This window comes from Pelobates fuscus, chromosome 7 (assembly GCF_036172605.1).
Source record: "Pelobates fuscus isolate aPelFus1 chromosome 7, aPelFus1.pri, whole genome shotgun sequence".
NCBI classification, from domain to species: Eukaryota; Metazoa; Chordata; class Amphibia; order Anura; family Pelobatidae; genus Pelobates; species Pelobates fuscus.
The window spans coordinates 205,252,930-205,274,288 of NC_086323.1; positions in this window are offsets into that span (position 1 = coordinate 205,252,930).

The window sequence follows — 21,359 nt, forward strand, 5'->3', positions numbered from 1 at the left end:
CTATCTATACGATGATAATAAACATGTCGCTCTGTATAATAATCCTGAGTATCTATGCGCTGATAATAAACATGTCGCTCTGTATAATGATACTGAGTATCTATGCGCTGATAATAAACATGTCGCTCTGTATAATGATACTGAGTATCTATACGCTGATAATAAGCATGTCGCTCTGTATAATAATCCTGAGTATCTATACGCTGATAATAAACATGTCGCTCTGAATAATAATACTGAGTATCTATACAGTGATAATAAACATGTCGCTCTGTATAATAATACCGAGTATCTATACGCTGATAATAAACATGTCGCTCTGTATAATAATACTGAGTATCTATACGCTGATAATAAACATGTCGCTCTGTATAATAATACTGAGTATCTATACGCTGATAATAAACATGTCGCTCTGTATAATAATACTGAGTATCTATACGCTGATAATAAACATGTCGCTCTGTATAATAATACAGAGTATCTATACGCTGATAATAAACATGTCGCTCTGTATAATAATACTGAGTATCTATACACTGATAATAAACATGTCGCTCTGTATAATAATACTGAGTATCTATACGCTTATAATAAACATGTCGCTCTGTATAATAATACTATCTATACGCTGATTATAAACATGTCGCTCTGTATAATAATACTGAGTATCTATACACTGATAATAAACATGTCGCTCTGTATAATAATCCTGAGTATCTATGCGCTGATAATAAACATGTCGCTCTGTATAATAATACTGAGTATCTATACGCTTATAATAAACATGTCGCTCTGTATAATAATACTATCTATACGCTGATTATAAACATGTCGCTCTGTATAATAATACAGAGTATCTATACGCTGATAATAAACATGTCGCTCTGTATAATAATACTGAGTATCTATACACTGATAATAAACATGTCGCTCTGTATAATAATACTGAGTATCTATACGCTTATAATAAACATGTCGCTCTGTATAATAATACTATCTATACGCTGATTATAAACATGTCGCTCTGTATAATAATACTGAGTATCTATACGCTGATAATAAACATGTCGCTCTGTATAATGATACTGAGTATCTATACGCTGATAATAAGCATGTCGCTCTGTATAATAATCCTGAGTATCTATACGCTGATAATAAACATGTCGCTCTGAATAATAATACTGAGTATCTATACAGTGATAATAAACATGTCGCTCTGTATAATAATACCGAGTATCTATACGCTGATAATAAACATGTCGCTCTGTATAATAATACTGAGTATCTATACGCTGATAATAAACATGTCGCTCTGTATAATAATACTGAGTATCTATACGCTGATAATAAACATGTCGCTCTGTATAATAATACGGAGTATCTATACGCTGATAATAAACATGTCGCTCTGTATAATAATACTGAGTATCTATACGCTGATAATAAACATGTCGCTCTGTATAATAATACTAAGTATCCATACACTGATAATAAACATGTCGCTCTGTATAATAATACTGAGTATCTATACACTGATAATAAACATGCCGCCGCTCTGTATAATAATACGGAGTATCTATACGCTGATAATAAACATGTCGCTCTGTATAATAATACTGAGTATCTATACGCTGATAATAAACATGCCGCCGCTCTGTATAATAATACGGAGTATCTATACGCTGATAATAAACATGTCGCTATGTATAATAATACTATCTATACGCTGATAATAAACATGTCGCTCTGTATAATAATCCTGAGTATCTATGCGCTGATAATAAACATGTCGCTCTGTATAATGATACTGAGTATCTATGCGCTGATAATAAACATGTCGCTCTGTATAATGATACTGAGTATCTATACGCTGATAATAAGCATGTCGCTCTGTATAATAATCCTGAGTATCTATACGCTGATAATAAACATGTCGCTCTGAATAATAATACTGAGTATCTATACAGTGATAATAAACATGTCGCTCTGTATAATAATACCGAGTATCTATACGCTGATAATAAACATGTCGCTCTGTATAATAATACTGAGTATCTATACGCTGATAATAAACATGTCGCTCTGTATAATAATACTGAGTATCTATACGCTGATAATAAACATGTCGCTCTGTATAATAATACTGAGTATCTATACGCTGATAATAAACATGTCGCTCTGTATAATAATACAGAGTATCTATACGCTGATAATAAACATGTCGCTCTGTATAATAATACTGAGTATCTATACACTGATAATAAACATGTCGCTCTGTATAATAATACTGAGTATCTATACGCTTATAATAAACATGTCGCTCTGTATAATAATACTATCTATACGCTGATTATAAACATGTCGCTCTGTATAATAATACTGAGTATCTATACGCTGATAATAAACATGTCGCTCTGTATAATAATCCTGAGTATCTATGCGCTGATAATAAACATGTCGCTCTGTATAATGATACTGAGTATCTATGCGCTGATAATAAACATGTCGCTCTGTATAATGATACTGAGTATCTATACGCTGATAATAAGCATGTCGCTCTGTATAATAATCCTGAGTATCTATACGCTGATAATAAACATGTCGCTCTGAATAATAATACTGAGTATCTATACAGTGATAATAAACATGTCGCTCTGTATAATAATACCGAGTATCTATACGCTGATAATAAACATGTCGCTCTGTATAATAATACTGAGTATCTATACGCTGATAATAAACATGTCGCTCTGTATAATAATACTGAGTATCTATACGCTGATAATAAACATGTCGCTCTGTATAATAATACGGAGTATCTATACGCTGATAATAAACATGTCGCTCTGTATAATAATACTGAGTATCTATACGCTGATAATAAACATGTCGCTCTGTATAATAATACTAAGTATCCATACACTGATAATAAACATGTCGCTCTGTATAATAATACTGAGTATCTATACACTGATAATAAACATGCCGCCGCTCTGTATAATAATACGGAGTATCTATACGCTGATAATAAACATGTCGCTCTGTATAATAATACTGAGTATCTATACGCTGATAATAAACATGCCGCCGCTCTGTATAATAATACGGAGTATCTATACGCTGATAATAAACATGTCGCTCTGTATAATAATACTTAGTATCTATACTCTGATAATAAACATGTCGCTATGTATAATAATACTGAGTATCTATACGCTGATAATAAACATGTCACTCTGTATAATAATACTGAGTATCTATACACTGATAATAAACATGTCGCTCTGTATAATAATACAGAGTATCTATACACTGATAATAAACATGTCACTCTGTATAATAATACTGAGTATCTATACGCTGATAATAAACATGTCGCTCTGTATAATAATACTGAGTATCCATACACTGATAATAAACATGTCGCTCTGTATAATAATACTGAGTATCTATACACTGATAATAAACACGTTGCTCTGTATAATAATCCTGAGTATCTATACACTGATAATAAACATGTCGCTCTGTATAATAATACTGAGTATCTATACACTGATAATAAACATGTCACTCTGTATAATAATACTGAGTATCTATACGCTGATAATAAACATGTCGCTCTGTATAATAATACTAAGTATCCATACACTGATAATAAACATGTCGCTCTGTATAATAATACTGAGTATCTATACACTGATAATAAACACGTTGCTCTGTATAATAATCCTGAGTATCTATACACTGATAATAAACATGTCGCTCTGTATAATAATACTGAGTATCTATACGCTGATAATAAACATGTCGCTCTGTATAATAATACTGAGTATCTATACACTGATAATAAACATGTCGCTCTGTATAATAATACTGAGTATCTATACGCTTATAATAAACATGTCGCTCTGTATAATAATACTGAGTATCTATACGCTTATAATAAACATGTCGCTCTGTATAATAATACTATCTATACGCTGATTATAAACATGTCGCTCTGTATAATAATACTGAGTATCTATACGCTGATAATAAACATGTCGCTATGTATAATAATACTGAGTATCTATATGCTGATAATAAACATGTCGCTATGTATAATAATACTATCTATACGCTGATAATAAACATGTCGCTCTGTATAATAATCCTGAGTATCTATGCGCTGATAATAAACATGTCGCTCTGTATAATGATACTGAGTATCTATGCGCTGATAATAAACATGTCGCTCTGTATAATGATACTGAGTATCTATACGCTGATAATAAACATGCCGCCGCTCTGTATAATAATACGGAGTATCTATACGCTGATAATAAACATGTCGCTCTGTATAATAATACTTAGTATCTATACTCTGATAATAAACATGTCGCTATGTATAATAATACTGAGTATCTATACGCTGATAATAAACATGTCACTCTGTATAATAATACTGAGTATCTATACACTGATAATAAACATGTCGCTCTGTATAATAATACAGAGTATCTATACACTGATAATAAACATGTCGCTCTGTATAATAATACTGAGTATCTATACGCTGATAATAAACATGTCGCTCTGTATAATAATACTAAGTATCCATACACTGATAATAAACATGTCGCTCTGTATAATAATACTGAGTATCTATACACTGATAATAAACATGCCGCCGCTCTGTATAATAATACGGAGTATCTATACGCTGATAATAAACATGTCGCTCTGTATAATAATACTGAGTATCTATACGCTGATAATAAACATGCCGCCGCTCTGTATAATAATACGGAGTATCTATACGCTGATAATAAACATGTCGCTCTGTATAATAATACTTAGTATCTATACTCTGATAATAAACATGTCGCTATGTATAATAATACTGAGTATCTATACGCTGATAATAAACATGTCACTCTGTATAATAATACTGAGTATCTATACACTGATAATAAACATGTCGCTCTGTATAATAATACAGAGTATCTATACACTGATAATAAACATGTCACTCTGTATAATAATACTGAGTATCTATACGCTGATAATAAACATGTCGCTCTGTATAATAATACTAAGTATCCATACACTGATAATAAACATGTCGCTCTGTATAATAATACTGAGTATCTATACACTGATAATAAACACGTTGCTCTGTATAATAATCCTGAGTATCTATACACTGATAATAAACATGTCGCTCTGTATAATAATACTGAGTATCTATACACTGATAATAAACATGTCACTCTGTATAATAATACTGAGTATCTATACGCTGATAATAAACATGTCGCTCTGTATAATAATACTAAGTATCCATACACTGATAATAAACATGTCGCTCTGTATAATAATACTGAGTATCTATACACTGATAATAAACACGTTGCTCTGTATAATAATCCTGAGTATCTATACACTGATAATAAACATGTCGCTCTGTATAATAATACTGAGTATCTATACGCTGATAATAAACATGTCGCTCTGTATAATAATACTGAGTATCTATACACTGATAATAAACATGTCGCTCTGTATAATAATACTGAGTATCTATACGCTTATAATAAACATGTCGCTCTGTATAATAATACTATCTATACGCTGATTATAAACATGTCGCTCTGTATAATAATACTGAGTATCTATACGCTGATAATAAACATGTCGCTATGTATAATAATACTGAGTATCTATGCGCTGATAATAAACATGTCGCTATGTATAATAATACTATCTATACGCTGATAATAAACATGTCGCTCTGTATAATAATCCTGAGTATCTATGCGCTGATAATAAACATGTCGCTCTGTATAATGATACTGAGTATCTATGCGCTGATAATAAACATGTCGCTCTGTATAATGATACTGAGTATCTATACGCTGATAATAAACATGCCGCCGCTCTGTATAATAATACGGAGTATCTATACGCTGATAATAAACATGTCGCTCTGTATAATAATACTTAGTATCTATACTCTGATAATAAACATGTCGCTATGTATAATAATACTGAGTATCTATACGCTGATAATAAACATGTCACTCTGTATAATAATACTGAGTATCTATACACTGATAATAAACATGTCGCTCTGTATAATAATACAGAGTATCTATACACTGATAATAAACATGTCGCTCTGTATAATAATACTGAGTATCTATACGCTGATAATAAACATGTCGCTCTGTATAATAATACTAAGTATCCATACACTGATAATAAACATGTCGCTCTGTATAATAATACTGAGTATCTATACACTGATAATAAACACGTTGCTCTGTATAATAATCCTGAGTATCTATACACTGATAATAAACATGTCGCTCTGTATAATAATACTGAGTATCTATACGCTGTTAATAAACATGTTGCTCTGTATAATAATTCCGAGTATCTATACGCTGATAATAAACATGTCGCTTTGTATAATAATACAGAGTATCTATACGCTGATAATAAACATGTCGCTCTGTATAATAATCCTGAGTATCTATACACTGATAATAAACATGTCGCTCTGTATAATAATACTGAGTATCTATACACTGATAATAAACATGTCGCTCTGTATAATAATACTGAGTATCTATACGCTGATAATAAACATGTCGCTATGTATAATAATACTGAGTATCTATGCGCTGATAATAAACATGTCGCTCTGTATAATAATCGTGAGTATCTATACACTGATAATAAACATGTCGCTCTGTATAATAATACTGAGTATCTATACGCTGATAATAAACATGTCGCTCTGTATAATAATCGTGAGTATCTATACGCTGATAATAAACATTTCGCTCTGTATAATAATACTGAGTATCTATACGCTGATAATAAACATGTCGCTCTGTATAATAATACTGAGTATCTATACACTGATAATAAACATGTCGCTCTGTATAATAATACTGAGTATCTATACGCTGATAATGAACATGTCGCTCTGTATAATAATACTGAGTATCTATACGCTGATAATAAACATGTCGCTCTGTATAATAATACTGAGTATCTATACGCTGATAATAAACATGTCGCTCTGTATAATAATACTGACAGGGGCGGACTGACCACTCGGGCAGATCGGTCATGGACCGAGGGCCCGAGGCAGTCAGGGGCCCGGCAGGCTGCACAAACATGCTCTGGCTGGGGAGATCAGATCACAGATCTCCCCAGCCAGAAACAAACAGAATTGCACATATTCTAGGGATAGGTTGCTCCTGCAACCTGTCTCTTTCTGTTTCCCCCCTCCACCCCCACCTTCTGAGACCTGGCAGTGATCCTGCTGATCCTGCTGCTCCTGCCAGGTCTCCTCAATGTCTGCGGAGCTCCGTGTGAGTGGAAGAGGCGGGGCCTAAAGAGGGGAAGTTACATCACTTCCTGTCCTGCAGAATCTACTGAACCCTGGCAGACAGCAGGTAAGTAAATATTTCTTTTTTTAAGCTAATATCCCCCCCTTACCCAGCCCAGCCCCTTCACCCACCCCAGCCCTGTGCCCCCCTTCACCCAGCCCCAGTGCCCCCCTTCACCTATCTCAGGCCCTGTGCCTCCCCTTCACCTATCTCAGCCCCAGTGCCCCCTTCACCCATCCCAGCACCTGTACCCCCTTAACCCACCCAGTGCCCCTTCACCCATCTCAGCACCTGTACCCCCTTCACCCAACTCAGCCCCAGTGCCACCTTTCACCCAACTCAGCCCCAGTGCCCCCCTTCACCCATCCCAGCCCTGTGTCCCCTTCACCCATCCCAGCTCTGTGCCCCCCTTCACCTATCCCAGCCCTGTGCCCCCTTCACCCATCCCAGCCCCAGTACCCCCTTCACCCATCCCAGCCCCAGTGCCCCCCATTCACCCAGCCCCAGTGCCCCCTTCACCTATCCCAGGCCCTGTTCCCCCCTTCACCCATCCCAGCCCTGTGCCCCCTTCACCCATCCCAGCCCTGTGCCCCCTTCACCCATCCCAACCCTGTACCCCCTTAACCCATCCCAGCCCCAGTGCCCCCCTTCACCCAGGCCCTGTTCCCCCCTTCACCCATCCCAGCCCTGTGCCCCCCTTCACCCATCCCAACCCTGTACCCCCTTAACCCACCCAGTGCCCCCTTCACCCATCCCCGCACCTGTACCCCCTTAACCCACCCAGTGCCCCTTCACCCATCTCAGCCCCAGTGCCCCCTTCACCCAACTCAGCCCCAGTGCCCCTTCACCCAACTCAGCCCCAGTGCCCCCTTTCACCCAACTCAGCCCCAGTGCCCCCTTTCACCCAACTCAGCCCTGTGCCCCCCTTCACCCAACTCAGCCCCAGTGCCCCCTTCACCCATCCCAGCCCTGTGCCCCCCTTCACCCATCCCAGCCCTGTGCCCCCCTTCACCCAGCCCTGTGCCCCCCTTCACCCAGCCCCAGTGCCGCCCTTCACCCAGCCCCAGTGCCCCCCTTCACCTATCCCAGGCCCTGTGCCCCCCTTCACCCATCCCAGCCCTGTGCCCCCCTTCACCCATCCCAGCCCTGTGCCCCCCTTCACCCATCCCAGCCCTGTGCCCCCCTTCACCCATCCAAGCCCCAGTGCCCCCCTTCACCTATCCCAGTCCTTGTTCCCCCTTCACCCATCCCAGCCCCTGTGCCCCCCTTCACCCACCCCAGTGCCCCCTTAACCCATCTCAGCCCCAGTGCCCTTTTTCACCTATTCCAGACCTGTGCCCCTTCACCCATCCCAGCACCTGTACCCCCTTAACCCACCCTAGTGCCCCCTTCACCCATCCCAGACCCTGTGCCCCCTTTCACCCATCCCAGACCCTGTGCCCCCTTTCACCCATCCCAGACCCTGTGCCCCCTTTCACCCAGCCCCTGTGCCCCTTTCACCCATCCCAGCCCCAGTGCCCCTTCACCCATTTCAGTGCCCCTTCACCCATCTCAGCTCCAGTGCCCCTCTTCATGCATCCCAGTACCTGTGCCGCTTCACCTGTCCCATTACATGTGCCCCTTCACCCAGCCCAGTACCTGTGCCCCTTCACCCAGCCCAGTACCTGTGCCCCTTCACCCAGCCCAGTACCTGTGCCCCTTCACCCAGCCCAGTACCTGTGCCCCTTCACCCAGCCCAGTACCTGTGCTCCCTTTATCTATCCCAGCCCCAGTACCCCTTCACCCATACCAGGCCCTGTGCCCCCCTTTTCCTATCCCAGCCCCTGTGCCCCTTTTATCCATCCCAGCCCCTTTTCCTATCCCAGCCCCTGTGCCCCCCTTTTCCTATCCCAGCCCCTGTGCCCCCCTTTTCCTATCCCAGCCCCTGTGCCCCCCTTTTCCTATCCCAGCCCCTGTGCCCCCCCTTTTCCTATCCCAGCCCCTGTGCCCCCCTTTTCCTATCCCAGCCCCCCTTTTCCCAGCCCCTGTGCCCCCCTTTTCCCATCCCAGCCCCTGTGCCCCCCTTTTCCCATCCCAGCCCCTGTGCCCCCTTTACCCATCCCAGGCCCTATGCCCCCTTTAGCCATCCCAGGCCCTGTGCCCCCTTCACCCATAACACCACCTGTGCCCCCTTCACCCATCCCAGTCACTATGCCCCTTTATCCACCTGAGCCCCCTTTCACAGTCCCTCTGCCCTCTTTATCCATCTGAGTCCCTATGCCTCTTCACCCACCACAGCCCCTATGCCCCTTTACCATCCCAGATCCCCCTCCCCCATCACCCACTAGAGCCCTATCACTCTCATCCCTATCCTTCCCTGTACCAACCACAGCCTCTGTGCCTTCTTGTACACTCCTCAGCCTCTCTCCCGCCCTGTGCCCACCTCACCTCTATGCCTTCCTGCACCCACTACAGTCCTCATCACTCTCATCCCTATCCCTCCCTGCACTCACTACAGCCCCTATCCCTCACTGCAGCCGCTATCCACCCACAGTCCGTATGCCCCCTGCACCTACTATAGCCCATATCCCCCTTCATGCACTGCAGTCACTATCCACACACATACTGCAGCCTCTGTATCTCCCCCACACAGTAGAGCCTCTAGTATCATACAAACATACACTACAGTCCCAGTATCCCCCAGCTGCCTACTATAGCCCCTATCCCCCCCACACACACACAACAGCCCCTATCCACACACTCTCTGCAACACAACAAGCCCTCTCCACTAACATACAACACTGCAAACAGCTCCATACACGCACACAAACCCACAAGGAACCTCACTGTATGCACGTAATCCCACAAACAGCATTCCCACACATTCAATACAACATGCAGCCTCCCTACACAAACATCACAAGAGGCATCCTCAGCATGGCAATACTGCATACAGCCTCCTTATACACACACACACACACACACACACACACACACATATCACAAGAGGCATCCCCAGCATGGCAATACTGCATACAGCCTCCTTATACATACAAATGCAATTATTACAATTACTTATATAGCACCAACATATTCTGCGCAGCGCAGTACAATAGGTAAAACAAGTCAAACAATGAATTCTAATTCAACATGTTGACATACAGGAACACAAGTAGCATCCCACACATGCAACCACACAAGTAGCCTCCAAACACATGTGTTTGGAGGCTGCTTGTATGGTTGAACATGTTGGAGATGCTGCTTGTGATGTCACCAACAAACACAGAGGAAGTGTTTAATTAAATTTGCTTTATGTCTTTATTTTAATGGGGGGTGGGGGGGAGGAGCGTAAGGCAAGCTATTAAGGGGTACTCCACTCAAAAACAATGTTTTATTAAAACACTGTTTTTGGTTGGATTAACCCTTTAAAGTATATCTGGCCCTGTTTGGGGGACGCCATGACTCACACAGCCATGCTGGGTAGTGCGAACATATCTGTATGACAGCTGCACAAAGACCTTGCACCGGGAGGGGGGCCCTTGATCTCCTATTGACCGAGGGCCCTATAAGTTGTCAGTCCGCCCCTGAATACTGAGTATCTATACGCTGATAATAAACATGTCGCTCTGTATAATAATACGGAGTATCTATACGCTGATAATAAACATGTCGCTCTGTAAAATAATACCGAGTATCTATAAACTGATAATAAACATGTCACTCTGTATAATTATACTGAGTATCTATAAACTGATAATAAACATGTCGCTCTGTATAATAATACTGAGTATCTTAACGCGGATAATGAACATGTCGCTCTGTATAATAATACTGAGTATCTATACGCTGATAATAAACATGTCACTCTGTATAATAATACTGAGTATCTATACGCTGATAATAAACATGCCGCCGCTCTGTATAATAATACGGAGTATCTATACGCTGATAATAAACATGTCGCTCTGTATAATAATACTATCTATACGCTGATTATAAACATGTCGCTCTGTATAATAATACTGAGTATCTATACGCTGATAATAAACATGTCGCTATGTATAATAATACTGAGTATCTATGCGCTGATAATAAACATGTCGCTATGTATAATAATACTATCTATACGCTGATAATAAACATGTCGCTCTGTATAATAATCCTGAGTATCTATGCGCTGATAATAAACATGTCGCTCTGTATAATGATACTGAGTATCTATGCGCTGATAATAAACATGTCGCTCTGTATTGTTATGGTACTTTTTGCAGTAAACCAAAATGTTTAAATGTCTATCTGTTCCTGTCCAAATCAATAAAATAAATTGCGTATATACGCTGAAGTAATTAAGTCTGACACACAAGGTTCAGGTTAAAATAACTTCGAGAAAATTTATTGGCAAGTGATTAAAAAGCGGACACGCAGGTCCTTTTAAGAGACATTTTACGTCATCATTGCTTATTAGAATATCAGTAAATAAACATCATTAATTGGATTAATTGTCAAGTGTCGGGATTAGTGTCCACCTATCAATATTATTAATTGGCTCAAAAGACTAAGTGGTTAATCCCGTGTCCACCCACCAAGAGGTGGGATTGTTCTGGACACGGGTGGGGGACAAGGGGTCTTGAGCGTCATTTTACACGGTCGGTGATCTCAGGCCTCGTGGCCAGGTGCAAGGTCTCTTATGAATAGAACATTTCATTACTACTGTGTTCGCATGGCCTTCAAATTATACTTTGTTGCAAATCTAAGGAAAAGTCAGCAATTCCTGTGTTAATCATATCTTTATAGAAAATACAGTCTTTGTTCTATTGTATTAGATGTGCTGGGAAATTCTGTCATGTAAGGTGATTTTAAAATGAACAAGTTAGGTTATGAGGACAAAATGGAGGATTGAAGAAGTCAGGTTAGGGGGACAAAATGGAGGATTGTCACAGTATAAAGTTAAAATGGAGTTAGTGCAATAATTGAATACAAATACAATAAGGTTTTTTAAATAATCCCACATCAGTCCCCCCTATGAAATGTTAGATTCTAAGAGATAAAACTTTATTAAGTTAGTACCAGGAAGACGTGTTAACCCAAAGGCACAGAAACCCCGTGGCCGCTAGCTAGGTGTTAATGCAAAGTGCAAGGCTGTCCCTAGATCTGACCCTAATAGGCTAACTCATCCGTCAGTATGGCTCTCGAACACTTCACACCCATGGGTATCCCATGGCAGCTAACCCACCACTTCTCCAACACGGGGTCTTTACCATTCACTGACAGATGCTGTCCCTGAGCTAGTCCCTTCCTAGAATTCCTGCACTTTATCAACAAAAGGGATTGTTTGCAGCGGCAGACAGGGTGAGTTGATGTCTTGGAGCTCTTGGTCATCAACTTCGAGATGGATGAAAGTGGGTGCCGCTTGGTCAACAGTCTTCAGGAGGGATTTTCTCAGACATGGGAGAATACAACAAAAGAGAAGAGCAAAGAGAAAAAGAAAAATTAGTATAGCCATACCAATATGCATTAAAGCCTTTTGCCATCCTGTCATCCAACCAAACCATCTTTCCCAGGGATCTTGTATCCCAGAATTCCTTTTCAACTCTATAGACAGGTCATTTAATTTCTCTATGGCTAATGTAACTTTACCATTAGGGCCTGTGTTTTCTGGGATATAGGTACAACATGTCAAGGTGTCGGGCAAAATTTTACAAACTCCTCCTTTTTCGGCTAAGATCATATCTAGGGCCATTCTATTCTGGAAAGCCATTTGGGATGTGGCCTGCAATTGTTCGGCCAATCCCTGGAGGGCGTCTCTGGTATAATTAACAAAACGCTGTTGATTATAATAAATGTAATTTATCCAATTTAAATTCTTGTTTGTGGTAACTATGGCAAAAAGTGATTCAAATCCTGCAGCAACTTCATCTCTTGCTTTAAATTCATTGGGCACCCCCCTAGGCACCCCAATGGCATCAATATAGACATGAGGATCAAAACTTCCTTTTACTGGGGCATCACGCTTAACCTTAGTGTGTCTGGACTCATGGGTGTTGAGGTGTGTGTCAGAGATGATATGTATAGGCATAATAGCTTTAGCCAAAGTACACTCCCCCCACCACTCCTTGTCCATTCTGGATCTTAACTGTAAATCCCCACACAACCAGTAGATATCCCCTAATGACCTGGTGTGAAACTGCAACAAGTTCATAGAGACACTCCTGTAGGTAGCACAATACCCCTTAGAGAAGTTACCCAAGAATTTACCAATTCCATCATAATTAGCATAACAAGTGTAATTACCTTTATACACGGTAATACCATCTGGGGGTTTGACATCCTTGGTTAGGAGAGGATACTCCTTTGTCCATGCACTACATATGGACCTGTTAAAATCATAGTGATAGGCAAAAAGGCTTAAAACACATTCCTCTATATCTACTGGCAGGATTAGAGGTACGGTACCCAGGTGAGGCCGGGCACCACCACACACATAACATGCAGTCTTATTATGCTTATTAGCATTATATTTCATCCATTCTAACCATAAATTTACATCATTAAAACCTGTTTCAGCGGCCATGGTATCTTCAAAGGTGGGGTTAGCAATGGCCATCATGTCTTGAAAGGTCTGGATATGAGGTTTTAATGGGTTAGGGACCATATGGGTGGCCCCTTGCCACTCGGAAGAGTTGCACATATCTTTTAGGAAGAAATGCCCTAATTTACGGTAGGAACCCTTTTTCCAATACATTCCCATCACATACTGGTCGGCATCCGTTGGGCTTGGATGCTCAATGTTAAGGATTAATTTCATTGGTGTACCTCCCCCAGGCTTTCTCAAAGTCATTCTCTGGAGAAGGGATCTACCTTGTTCATCTACTTTAGATAAGGCACTTTTTGGTTTGTAACCCCAGGCAGGCCCGGCATTCCATCCCGCTGCCCCCCAATGATTACAATTGTGCCCCCATTGTTTGTCAACTACACAAACATATGGGTCTTTTGAATGAGGGATATCTCTGTAAATACTCTGGATTTGTGATGTGGGGAACGGGCATTCTACAATATCACAATAGTCAAAGGTGTAAGTAGCCACATGGGTGCATGATGAATTGTACCAGAAGGTATACCCACTAATATCTTTGGTGATGGCTACTTGTTGGGCCTTTATGAGGCTGATTAAGGAGAAGATGTGCCAGAGGTACATGCTTGTGCGGTATCTGCTTCCTCTGGGGCAGGAGATTTCTTGCAGTGGGAAGCGTGGATCCAATTTGGCCTACCGGCCAGTTTGACGGAAGTTGCGGTAATCAGGAGAACTTGGAATGGACCGTCAAATCTTGGTTCCAGGGTATTTTTCCGCACAAACTTCTTGACCAGAACCCAATCTCCGGGGAGCAGGTTATGGGCACCTGTATCCAATTCGGGATCTGGAATTGAAGAGAAAACTTGGGCATGTATTTTGTTTAAGGCACTTGCAAGTTCAGTTACATAATCTACTAAAACATCTGATTGGAGCTGTAACTGCTGCGGATAATAACAACCTAGTCTGGGTGCTGTCCCAAATAGAATCTCATATGGGGACAGTGAATGCTTCCCTCTAGGTGTGTGCCTAACACTGAATAAAGCTATTGACAGGCTTTCTGGCCAGGGCATCTTTGTTTCTTGTGACATTTTTAACATTCTGGCTTTTAGAGTGCCATTCATGCGCTCTACTTTACCACTACTTTGTGGGTGGTAAGGGGTGTGGAAGGCTAGGGTCACCCCTAGAGCAGTCCAAATTTCTTTAGTCACTGTTGCTGTAAAGGCTGGGCCTTGATCACTTTCAATGACTTCTGGGAGTCCAAACCTACATACTATTTCTGTAAGTAGGCGTCTTGCGGTTGTTTTTGCAGTGATATTGGCCACTGGGTAGGCCTCTGGCCATCCTGAGAACATGTCCACTATGACTAGTGCATATTCATGGGGCCCACTCTTGGGCATTTGGATGTGGTCAATTTGGATTCGCTGGAAGGGGTACATGGGCTTTGCCAGGTGTTTTGCAGGCACCTTGATTGGTCTTCCTGGATTGCATTTTGCACAAATGACACAGGCCTTACAGAAGCTGCTGATCAATGTTGTGATTCCGGGTGCTTCATAATACTTCTGTATGAGGGCGGCCATTAATTCCTTTGACAAGTGTGCAGGCCCATGTGCCCATTGGACCACTGCTGGATATAAGTTTTTGGGGAGACAGAATTTGAAGTTGTTGTAATATACTCCATCCTTTTGGACGGCTCCTTTCTTTTTCCATTTCTGGATTTCTTCAGGAGTGACTACAGCTTGCTGTTCTCGCAAAATTCGCAAATCAGTAGGAAGAGTTTGCAGAGTAAAAATAGGGACTTCTTCTTCTTCTTCTTGTCCGGACACGTCTTCATCCACTTCCTGCAAATCCCTGGCTGCTAGCTTAGCAGCCTGATCAGCCAAATGGTTGCCCTTTGCTTCATCTGTATCCAATTTCCCATGGGCCTTTACCTTCAAAACGGCCACTTCTTCAGGGAGTAGGAGGGCATCCATTAGCTCCTTAATTGCAGTACTATGTTTGACTGGTGTACCGGCGGTGGTAAGAAATCCTCTTGTCTTCCAAATTAGGCCGAAGTCATGTGCCACACCCAGAGCATATCTTGAATCTGTATAGATGTTGGCACGTTTTCCTTCGGAAATTTTGCATGCTGAAGTCAGAGCCTGTAATTCGGCTTCTTGCGCAGACATTGCTGGCGGTAAAGATGATGATTTGATAACTTCATCTGTTGTGGTTACGGCATATCCTGTATGGTATCTTCCTTCTTCATCAGCATATCTTGAGCCGTCCACAAACAGGGTAAAATCTGGATCTTGTAATGGATTCTCATGCACAGTTGGTAGGTGTACTGTCTCCATTTTCATCTGTTCAAAACAGTCATGAGGTGTTTCGGGGTCATAATCATTCACTATGACCAGATCTTGGAATTCCTTTTCTAGGAAGTGGCGCGGCCATGCTTCCAGAAGGTCAGTTGTTGGGTATTTGACAATACCATTTTCCTGTAGCTGTTCTTCATCCATGGTGGCCCATAGCTTTGCCATGGGCCCAAGGTCATTCCATGACCTTGTCTTCAATTTGGTAACAGGAATATGTGGGATAGCAGTATCCCAATGGCGGTAGAGGTAGATAAGTTGTTGAGGTAGTTGGACCAAGACCATGCTATTGCCTTCAGAGTCACAATAGAAATCTTGAGCAGTGAGCTTCACATCAGTCCAGTGGTAAAGCTCATCTTCATAGCAAGGTTCGGGAGTAATGTTTGGTTTGTACCACATGGTACAGAAGGCGTAATCTGGGCCTTCACAGAGAGGCTTCTCATCTTCATAAAATGTCAAATGTGGATGCATGACTTTCTTGATACATCCACAAAGCAGGTAAATGTAGGTTTCATCTGTGACAAATCCATAATAGATACCCCCCTCAGGGAGTGGAAGAAGAGTGGATGGATTAAGAACTTGACATCTTTGAATGGAAATGTTGTCAGGTAGAAGAAGATGACACTGTAGGCGTAGGTGTCTGGCAGGAGACACGTGCTTGAGCTGGACTTGGTTGATGATGGCAGAGATGTCATGAGGGGCCAAAACAACCAGAGGGTGGCCAAGGACCAGGTCTGAGGTTCTTTCTATGAGCTCTCTTGCAGCAAAAACAGCCCTGAGACAGGAAGGGGTCCCTCTGGCCACAATGTCCAGTTGACATGAGAAATATCCAATAGGCCTTTGGCGGCCTCTTAAGTCATTAGTTTGGGTGAGAACTCCTGTTGCATGGCCTTGTCTTTCAGAGACAAATAATTTGAAAGGTTTGGAGTAATCAGGCAGGCCCAAGGCAGGAGCAGAAGCAATGGCACGTTTTAGAGCATTGAAATTGTCTATTGCTTCATTAGTTAAACAGAAAGGGTCAGACTTAAGTGCGTCATAGAGAGGTTGCATGAGCAGGGAGGCCTCTGGGATCCATGCTCTGCAGTAGGAAATAAGGCCTAGGAAGGCATGGAGAGATTTTGAAGTTCTTGGAGTTGGAATATCCAGTACGGCTCTTACCCGGTCCCGGGTAAGATGTCTGGTACCTTGAGATAGGCAATGCCCAAGGAAAATTACTGAGGGTTGGCAGAACTGTAGCTTGATGAGGGAAGCCTTGCATCCTTGTTCTGCCAAATAACAAAGCAGGCTAATTGAGCACTTTTCAGTAGTGGGTATATCATCTCCACAGAGCAGCAAATCATCCACATACTGAAGCAGAACAACTTCTGGGTGCTCGGCTTGCCATGGGTCAAGGATGGTGGCCATGGCCTTTGCAAATTGACTTGGTGAATTTTGTGCCCCTTGGGGCATGACAGTCCAGGTATACTGTTGCATCTCATGGGTGAAAGCAAACAGGTATTGGCAGGATGGGTCCAGTGGAACACTGAAAAAGGCATTTGCTAGGTCAATGACTGTGAAAAATTTTGCAGATGGTGGGACTCCAGAGAGCAGAGTATGGGGATTCGGTACAAGAGGGGTGTCCAGGATGGTAGCTTCATTAACAGCACGGAGATCCTGAACCATCCTGTACTTCTCTGGCTCACCTTTTGGAGTTTTCTTTTTCACAGGAAATAATGGGGTGTTGCATTCAGATTTGCATTTCACTAGGGCACCCTTCTCCAAGAGTGCCTTGATGTGGGTAGAAATGGCAGCAGCCTGTGCTGGTTTTAATGGATATTGTGGTTTTCTTGGTAATTTAGCCCCTGGAATAAGCTTTACCACCACAGGGGGAACATTTAGGTGACCTATGTCCTCTGGGCCTGAGGACCATAACTTGGCGGGCACCTGTGTCTTTAATGCCTCTGGGAAATTGGACCTTAATTCTGCTGCTTTCTCACGGGGCTTTTCTAAATGCAGCATTAGAGGCAAGGAGCACAAGGCTGAGGTGTCTGATTCAGATAGAGGTGTGGACATTTCTACCTGCCCATCCGGGGTGAAGGTAATGGATGCTTGCAGGCGTGAGAGAACATCAGCACCTAACAGGTTAATTGGGCATGTGGAGGATACCACAAAGCGAGCTAGCAGGCTAGAGCCAACTCGTAATGGAGTTGTTAAAGGGCTATGTCTTGGCTGGCCATCCACTCCAACACAAGAGACGTCAATATTTGACAGAAAGGATGGGTCTGGCAGGTCTTGTTCTCGCAGAACACTACGGGCTGCACCTGTGTCAACTAGAAATGTGGTAGGGTGGCCTTCAATGGGCAAAGTCACTGTGGCAAGTGGCCCCCCCTTATCCCCTGTAGACACTGCCATAACAGGGGTTGCAGACACAGGCTTGCCAATTTCCTAATCATCTGGTTCCTCAATTATCGGAACCTGTTTGGTGGCTTTGGGAGCTGGGGCAGGTTTGGAGGGCTTTCTGGGCTCCCTTGGCTCCTTTTTAGGTTCTGGGCAGTCACTTCTAAAGTGCCCCTTGGCTCCACAATTAAAACAATGTCCCCCCTCCTCCGGTCTAGTACCTTTTGGGACTGGGGTGGAGCGGGATACCATGAGAGGCGCTGAAGTGGATCTTCTTGGGGTCTGAGCGGATTCCAAACCTCTAGCAACTAAAAGTAGGGTGTCCAGGGGAACAACCTTATATTCAGGGCGTGCAGCAATGATTCCCTTGCGTATAGAGTCCTTAACACCTTGGACAAACGCACCTGACAGCATTTGTGAATGAATCTTGTCAGTAAGATCAAACCCCAAATCTGTAAACATTTGATACAGTCTTGCATGAAACCTTTCCACTGATTCTCCTTTATCTTGAATAACATCAGTAAGGCCAGCAGCCTGATCTGCAAGTTTGTCCTTAGCCCATTCTTTTAATTGGGTGCAAAAAGTTACTCCAGAGGGGTAATCAACATCACTGTTGAGCTGATCTGTACTGAGGTGTCGGGCCATACTTGGCCAATATGCATCCCCTGCTTTAATAGCACAAATGCTCAATAGATCACGCCATGCGGCTGAATAAGTCTTTTGAATTTGAACTATCCCTCGGTAGAAGGGCATAGGCTGCTTTTCTGGGTCCGGGAGTGATTTCATCAGAGCACTAGCTTGAGTGGGGTTAAAAGCTACATATTTAGGAGGGGCCTGTTCTCCCCGACCCTTGTGGCCGAAGGGATCATCGATAGAACGATGAGATGGGGCTCCCGCAGCAAGTTCCGATGAGACATGGGACACCCTGTCCATCTCGTCATCATCGAATTCTATGATATTGACTCTTCTACGCGGTGCAGGTCCCGCGTGAGGTGAAAGGACCGGTGGTTGGGAATGAGCCCCAGATGCAGGGGTGGCTAGCGAGTCGTAACCTGGAGACAGGTAGTCGCCGGGAATTACTGGCATCAGGGCTGAACTGGGAGCCGCCATATTGGAGGCGGGGAAAGGAGTTGCTTCAGGATTAAGGGAAGAAGCGGCGGCCATATTTGATATGGGCACTTCCGGGGCAGATTGGGCCGGACTGGGCATGACCGGAACCTGGGGAGTGGCTTGGGGAAAGGGAGGGTAACCGGGGTAGGGCAGGGCCATGGGATATGGGAAGGGGTAGGGCCAGGCAGGGGAGGGCAAAAGAGTAGGGTGGGCAGGTACGGTTAAGGAGGTAGGATATTGGACTGGGGCGGAGTTGGTTATCGGAGGAGACAGGACAGGATTAGTAGGGATGGATGCAGAAAGAGGAGTCGTAGCATGGGAGGGAGGGGTAGTTAGCTGGACGGGTGCTGATGGAAGGGGATTAACCATAGAGAGGGATTGCAGGGAGGAGGCGGCAGATGAGATGTTAGGATTAGGCATGGAAGGGAGCGTGGGGATGGCTGAGGATGATGGGACCGTTAGAGAAAGGGAAGGGGTAAAGAAAGATCCATCAGAATTCAGGACCGGGCAGACAGGGGAGGTGGTGAGATGGGGTTCGGGAGGATCGGGAGTGGGGAACATAGTCAGCTGGCTATCACCTATGGCTGACTGAACCTTGGGGATAGACATCCCCTGGGCGCCATTTTGGGGCGCTGGCTGAGGATAAACCCCAGCAACACAATTCTTATGATACACAAACAATTTCACACCTTTGTGATTTATTTCTTCCTCAACCCAACCTTCTGACTGAATAGCCTTCGCTACTCTGTACCATGCTTCAGCAGTCTTTAATAAACCATTATCTGTAAGCTTGCCTTTCATTTCTGCTAGTAACTTGCGCCAACTTTCTGGTTGCAATCTCCCACATGTCGGTACAGCAATTTTACATACTTTTGCAATCTTTTCAACACCTTTAACCATCTCTTCACCCTCTCTGTTCTCTACTAAATCACATGCTAACCAGCCCTTGCTGGGCTTATCTAAATCCTGTCCCATAGTCCCTCTACCCCTATACCAGCGTCCTAGATATAGAGAGAGAGAAGGAAAATTGAACAGAACGTCTACAATGCTCGACTGCCACCCGAGAATCGTGGATCTTTCTCAGGTGCGTCTTCCCAAAACGTAGACTAGTCACTGAATCCGCCTACCCGGGGTGGTAGACACGGATTGGAGCGAGGTGAGAAGTGTGTGACCAATCACTTCTCTTTTAAGAGGAATGGGAGTGGATAGTATAATAATATAGAAAGTGTAGAAAAGATGAAAGGCAAGGAAAAAAAATCCTTAGAGACAGACACAGGAGTACATGAGACTCCTCATTAAACAAACAAGACAACAATACAGTTGAAATACAGTGTATGCATCACAGTTCAAATGAAATCAACAGTAATTCCTTTCCTTTACTCATGTGCTTACTCCAAAGTCACCTCCCTCAACCCCGTAGTGCCCCTATAAAACCCACTTATAAGTCTCACTACCACAAATAAACAGAAAAACTGGAATTCCACCAGCCCCCAGCGCTCAGGGCGGCGGTTACCAAGAGAAAACTGGAATCCCCCCAGCCGAAGCTGAGGTTTACCAAAACTGGAATCCCCCCAGCCGAAGCTGAGG